Here is a 7,684-nt window from a genome sequence, read left to right on the forward strand (position 1 = left end):
GTATTTTTAAGAGAATGAATGTCACTGTATAAAATAAGATTCTTCCAGTCTGGGCAGCATAGCAAAACCCTGTCTCTATGGAAAAATACAAAAATGAGCTGAGCAAGGCGGTGGCGCTTGTAGTCCCAGCTACTCAGGAGGCTGAGGATCACTTAAGCATGGGAGGTGGAGGCTGCAGTGAGCTGTGATCATGCCACTGCACTCCAGCCTGGTTGACAGAGGGAGACCGTCTCAAAAAATCTGATAAAAATAAAAGATCCCTCGCATGCGCAGTTCACATGGGCTTTGTGCTCCTATGAGAATCTAATGCCGCTACTGATCTGATAGGAGGTGCAGCTCAGGCAGTAATGCTCGCTTGCCCACCACTCACCTCCTACTGTGCAGCCTGCTTCCTAACAGGCCTCGGACCAAGGTTTGGGGACTCCTGTCTAAGGGATAAAATCCCAGAGAATCTGTAAAATCCTTCAGATGTGAGCCCCGCTATTCACTTATAATACCTAAAAGGTTCTTAATATTTATTATTGTCACCAATTTCTATTCATTTATTTAAAATAATACCAAAAATTATTTTCTCAACCCATCAGAATTATTTTTACATTGTATCATATTGATCATGCAACATTTTTATTTTTTTATTTACTTTTTTCTTTGGGAATCCCAAGAAGCAAATGCAACAGTTTTAAAGAACATTATTTGGCCTTCCTTTTGGCTTTTCCAAACTTAAGTGTTGGCTCGTTGATTTCTGTGTTGCTGCTCTTTTAAAAAATGCTCCAATCATAGTCATATGTTTATATTAAAGGTTCATAGCCACATATCCTAAAAACATTCTTGCCGCACTGATGGTACCCACGCTTATCACTATACAATTGCAGAATAATCATGTTTGCCTCCATAGAGAAAACTGTGAGTGCCTAGGAAGATAGTGTTGTCAGGGAGCAAAAAAGCTAGCACATTTGTGCAGACAAAGGAGGAAGATGATGAGTTCTGCTGGGATGTGTTAAATTGGAGGCACGAGCAGGAAGTTGGAACTGGGTTTCTTTCGTTTAAGAAGAGGATCAAGGCTGGAGATATTGGAAATTCTGCATAGAGAGGTGGTAATTAAATCCATAGTAAAGATTAATGTTATAAAGAGAAATGAAGGATGGATGAGCCCTTGGCACAATTGCAAGAAGAAAGATTGGGAAGTTGCCTCCGTGTTGCTACTTATATGGCAATTCTGTCTTGAGATTATATTTTGTGGGCCATAATGTAGAACCCATTTTCTAATTGATATTATCCTATTTAATAAAGTATGAATAGATATAGATGGATATTTTAAAGTTTATTTTATTATATATTTTTTCCTTTAAACTTATGCCAGAAAAGATTGCTCAATCCCGGCTTAGAGGGATGAGGACAGAACAATGAAAAGCAACTCTGTTTGCAAAGTCAAAGAGACTAAAGACTGTGGGAAGGAAGAACCAGAGAAGAGGGAGAACGAAAATCAGATAAGGAAAGCAGATCAAGAAGGTGGCGGGGAGGGGGAATGGAGGCATTGCTTAGTGAAACTTAAGTGGATAGAGAACTGAAGGGAAAATGGTTGCATTTGGCACATAAGAAGCCATCAGTAGCTCTGCAGTGTTTGTGGGGGTGAGAGTTGGATTTCAGAAGGCTAAGGTATAAATGTTGTGAAAGGATAAGAAGTCCTGAATTGAGTTATCTCTCTCTTGAGAAATGTGGAGGCAAAAGGTCGGAGAGAAACAGAAGGGTTGCTTAAGAATAGAACAGGATACCCAGCGCTGTGGGAGGATCTCTCAAGGCCAGGAGTTCGAGACCAACCTGGGCAACAGAGGGAGACCCCCCGCCAGCCTAAAAAAAAAAATTGACCAGGACTCAGGGCAGTTCCTATAAACCAAGAGAGACTTAAGCACGAGTGGAAGCAGGAAAGAGCCAGTGGAGACTGAGCTTGAAGACATGAGAAGCAGAGGAAATATTTTTTTTCATGGGACTTTCATAAGGCACAAGAGGGAGATGGGTCAGGAATGCCAGTGGAAGAACTGGCCTTGGATGAAGGAAAGAGAGGAGAAGGGCATGAAAAAAGTAAAGAATGAAAATAAGGGACATTTTGTGCTATAAAAGAGGTAGTCAGTGAGGTTATCAGCTGAGTGTGAGAAAGGAAATCTGGCTGGAGTTTTAAGAAAAGCAGAGAAAGTAGATAATGCACTGGGAGAAGCCATGGCCAGTAGAAGAGCTGTCTCTGCTGGGGTCCTGTTGCCTCTCCACAGTGGGTTATAATAAGAAAGAGATTTGGTCTTGTCCTTTTGTTGCTGGCACAGAAAACCTAGAACCCTTGGGATTTGTTATTATTCCTAATGGGACAGTTTCAATCACACCAGGTTTTCCCTTACGGTATCAGTATTTTTGAGGTTTGTCTCATCCCCACTTTAGATTATAAATCCCTTGCTGGTCACAACTTGGCCATCTTTGTATTCCCTGGAGTGTCAAGTCTATCATCTAACAGGCCTTCTTTTTATTGTTTTTGTTCATTGAATAACTAAAATATGCCGGCACCAGGCTAAGTGCTTTATAAAGATTATCTCATCCTTATAAATGGAATGCTTGGAGGGAAGTAATCTGTCCAAGGTCATACAGTTAATAAGTGACCAAGCTGGGATTTTGAACCTGCTGTTCTGACCCCCGGGACCCATGCTCTGAAACCCTAGCTGCACTGAAATCTGAGGATTCTTAAACTATGTTCAAATTTCAAAGCATAGGTTTTAGAAGTGAGTGTGCCAATTTGGATGTGTGACACTAGACAACCCTTATGGGAGTGTTTCAGTGTTTGTGGTGACTTTCAGACTTGTTCTTGGTCAGTAATAACTCTCTGCAACCCCTCTCTCCATTAGGGGAACGCACTTATCACCCTCAGCACCTGTCCATTGCTGTCAGACCTCTGGCTCCTGGGGAACCACATAACATTAACCACAAGTACAACCTCTCTGCAAAGCAGTCACATTGGAGCTGCCCAGTTTCAGGTTTCACAGAGACATTTTCTAACTGAAACTGTCTGCAAACCTCTGACTCATCTTAGTTCCAGAATAGACTCAAGGCTGACATCAGTCATGCTAAGTCATGAATACTTTAGAAAAGGGAGATCTGTGTTAGGCAACTAGCTCACTATCTACAGAAAAATAAAGCTGGATTACTACTGTGTACCACATAAATGATGAACTCCAGATGAAATAAAGTCCTAAATGTAAATGGTAAAACTATGAATAGAACAAAATCCAGGAAACTGGCAATGTACATTGCCTAACACAGGAGGCCAAAAAAACTTTTTTGACTTCATTAAAATGATGCTACCTGGTCAATGAAGGGTGCCATAAACAGTTATCAGATAGAGCCAAACTGGGGGAAGATATTTGTGTTGTCTAAAACTGACAAGAGATTAATACCTAGCTCTACAACGAACTCTTACAAATTGACAAGAAAAAGACACAAGATCCAATATAAAAAATGGACGAGGGACGCTCTTTCCTCAGTGCCCAGAACAATGACTGGAACATAATAGGCACAGTAATTTTTGGCTGAATAACATTAGACACAAAAATGTTTAAACTCATTGATAGTCAGATAAATACAAATTAAAACAATGATATGCCATTTTACATCCACCAGAGAGACAAATATTAGAAAGAAGATGCCTGGTGCTGCTGCTGGGAGAGTCAACAGGTGCAAACGCTCTGGAAGAGTGTTGTGAAGCTAAGTATGCATATAGCCGATGGCTGTGCAATCCCACGCCTCAACATGTAGGCCCAGGGAAAAATGTGCACAAGACTATAAGGGACATACAGTGTTACTTGGGCCAACGGCAAGTTCGAGGCCCCCTGGCCATTCATCATAGGGTAATAACTAAGTAAAATGCAGTAGATGCCTATGAAATACTATGCAGTAGTTAGAACAATGAACAAGATCTACACACAACGTAATTAAATCTTAAATACATAATGGTGACTAGAAAGGCAAGAAACAATGACTTACAGTACAATAATATTTATGCAAGTTGAAAATACATAAACACTCAAAATAGTACTACTGAGGCTTCAAAGATACATGCATATTTAGGGACAATTCTTACCACATTAAAGGAAGTGGCTTTGGTGGGCAAAAGCATAGGAATAGGAGTTGGGATAAAAGGAGAATGAATGAATAAATAAAAAGGTCCAGGGTGGGGCCTGGATTCGGCTTTCCTAACAAGCTGCCAGTTGATACTGGTCTGTTGGCCTCACTGTAAGTAGCAAGGAGACTAAGGAATAAGGTGAACTCAAACCCTGCAGGCTTAAAGAGGAAGTGAGGAAGAATGGAGGGAAATACGAGAGAGGAAGGAAGAGGAGAACAGGCAATTTTTGAAGGATGGAGTCAGGGAGCGTCCAGGGCAAGGGCAGCGGGCCCAGCACACAGAAAAGGGAAGAGCCCATGGGTGCCATTGGCAATCTCTGCTTCCTCCAGTCTGACCTCCCGGGCCATGCCATGCACTCCAGCTCCTCACACAATTAGATACAATTCAAATAATTGTAATAATGAGTGAAAGACTACCAATTCCCACCATGTGCACACTGTTACTGGAGAGAATGTAGGCCAGATTTCTCCTCAGAGAGACCCTCCCCAACCAAAGTTGGCCCTCGCCCTCACTCCCGCAGGCCTGCCCCCTGCTTTTCTCCATCCCTGCACCCCATTAATTGCCCGTGTCACTCTCCATATTATCTTCTTTGATTAAAGTTGTGTTTCCCTCCCTGGATTGTAAGCTCACAAGGGCAGGGAATTTATAGGTTTCTCCCAGTGACCTATAGGGTGCCTAGTGTCCTACACGGTAGAGGCTCAAATATGTATTTGTTGAGTGAATGAATAAACGAATATCAAGAATAGTCAAGCACTAGCATGTACTACCAAAATATAGGATGTAATTGTGCAAGAGATTTTTTTTTTAAAGAATTGACAGTTATCTTCTTGGGAGAGAATGAGGTAAATTAGACCAGGACAGATCTAGTAAAGCCACCATGAGGGCAAAGTTTGGGGTGTCCCTTTATCTCATTTCTTGTCTTCTTCCTCTTTTCGGTATTATTCTTTTTTGTGTGTGAGACAGAGTCTCACTCTGTCGCCCACACTGGAGTGCAGTGGCGCAATCTCGGCTCACTGCAATCTCTGCCTTCCAGGTTCAAGTGATTCTCCTGCCTCAGCCTCCTGAGTAGCTGGGATTACAGGCACCTGCTACCACACCTGGCTAATTTTTGTATTTTTTTCTTTTTTCTTTTCTTTTTTTTTTCTTTTTTTTTTTTTTGAGACGGAGTCTCGCTGTGTCGCCCAGGCTGGAGTGCAGTGGCCGGATCTCAGCTCATTGCAAGCTCCGCCTCCCGGGTTTTACGCCATTCTCCTGCCTCAGCCTCCCGAGTAGCTGGGACTACAGGCGCCCACCACCTCGCCTGGCTAGTTTTTTGTATTTTTTAGTAGAGATGGGGTTTCACCGTGTTAGCCAGGATGGTCTCAAACTCCTGACCTTGTGACCCACCCGCCTCAGCCTCTCAAAGTGCTGGCATTACAGGCGTGAGCCACCGTGCCCAGCCTCAGTATTATTCTTTAACTGCTTTCTGATTCCACCCATCCACCCAAAACCATGGCACTGTAAATATTGTTATCTGTGAACATTTGTCAAAAAGAAAGTTGATGTGTCACCAATACCTTACAGTGAATTTGTTTGATATTTTAAAATCAGTCTAGAGGGAGGACAAACTAAAACAATGCATTTTTTGTTGATATGTCATATTTGTACATTTTTATGGGGTACATGTGGTATTTGTTACATGCACAGAATGTGTAATGATCAAGTCAGGATATTTAGAGTATCCAGCATTCTATGTGTTGGGAACATTTCAAGTCCTCTCTTCTAGGTATTTTGAAATATGTAATACTTTGTTACTTTGATATCAAATATTACAATTAATTCCTTCTGTCTGTATTTATTAACCAACCAACCTCTCTCTTTATTCCTCCCCCACCCCCTACACACCCTTCCCTGCCTCTAGTAACTATCATTTTGCCCTCTACCTCCATGAGGTCAACTTTTTTAGCTCCTAGATATGAATGAGAACATGCAATATTTGTCTTCCTTGCTTGGCTTATTTCACGTAATATAATATCCTCCAGTTTCATCTGTCGCTGCAAACGATAGGATTTCATTCTATGGCCAACTTAGATTTCATTATGTATTTGCAAACTATTCATCCAATAAGGGACAAATATCCAAAATATACAAGTAACTCAAAAGCAAAAGAACTAATAATCCCATTAAAAAGTGGGCAAATAATGCATTTCTAATGTAAGAATTTTATATCTTGCACACCTACCTTGGAGGGTGATGGGGGAAAGAAGGGCTTCCCCACCTCTTGTCACCAGAATGTGTAATACTGCCTATTCTGCCCACACTGAAAGTAGGCCCTGTGAGCACACCATTGCTCGTCCCCCAGGAAATAACTGGGCTAAGTCAGTTTTCTGTTGTGTGTATGTGTGTAGCTGCATGTACATATACCCTTTGACACAGCAATTCAACTTCTGGGAATTTTGGTTGAGTAGAGGCCAGAGATAATATTAAATATTCTACAAAGCACAGAACAGCCCCTCACAACAAAGAATAATAAGAATAATTCTATCCAAAACATCAGTATTGCCTGGGCTGAGAAAATCTCCACCAGAGCATATGATCCCAGGGAAAGCAAAGAAGGTACACAATGCCTTTTATAGTCTAGTTTTGGAATCACACATTGTTACTTCTACTACATTCTATTCATTAGAAACAAGCCACTAAGTACAGCCCACACTCAAGAGAAGCAGAATTAAGCTTCATCTTTTGAAGGAAAGAGTATCACAGAATTTGTGAACATATTTTACGATAAGACCAATCTGTCCTCTAGCCACAAATTATTTACATTCTTTTCATATGCAAAATATACTTACCCCACAGCCCCACCCTTACAAAATCCTCCCATAACTCCTTTACAGCATCAGCTTGGAATCCAGAATGTTAGAATCTAAACCAGGCACAGGTACAGATGAGACTGCTTACATGTACTTCCTAAGTGCAATTATTCTAATACCTTTCTTTTCAATCTGAAGACAGAAAGGTACATGCCTATCCCTCCCACCCCCACCCCCGTAACACCACCCAACATATAATGGTAGAACAGACACAATATAATCACCATATACAATCATATTCCAAAAATAGGAGAAAATAGAGGCATATAGGAGTCACTGCTCTGTGGCAATTCTGAAAAGCAGCCAAGGAAGTTGTAGAAGTTCCTCAATTAGAACTTTGTTCAACTAGAAATAATTCTCCATGGCCTTTGTTTCCACTTTCTTGGTTCTGTCCTCTGAGTCATCTGTTCTATCATGGAAACACGTATGTGTAGCTGAGAAGTTCTCTCAGTCTGCTTTCTGCCAATAGAATTATGGAGATCCAGAGGCCTCTTTTCATTTCATACTGTCTTTGTCCCTTTAAGTCCAAGCTGGCAGTTTTTATGCCAATACAATTCTTTGAAAAACTTTACAGATTTCCAGTGATTCTTACTGGGTCTGCACCATTTTTCAAAAGCCAAATCTACAAATCAATTCAAGATAAGCCCTTCTCTACCAGGGCTTCTGGTGAAGAAAA

This window comes from Theropithecus gelada, chromosome 5, assembly GCF_003255815.1.
Source record: "Theropithecus gelada isolate Dixy chromosome 5, Tgel_1.0, whole genome shotgun sequence".
NCBI lineage: Eukaryota > Metazoa > Chordata > Mammalia > Primates > Cercopithecidae > Theropithecus > Theropithecus gelada.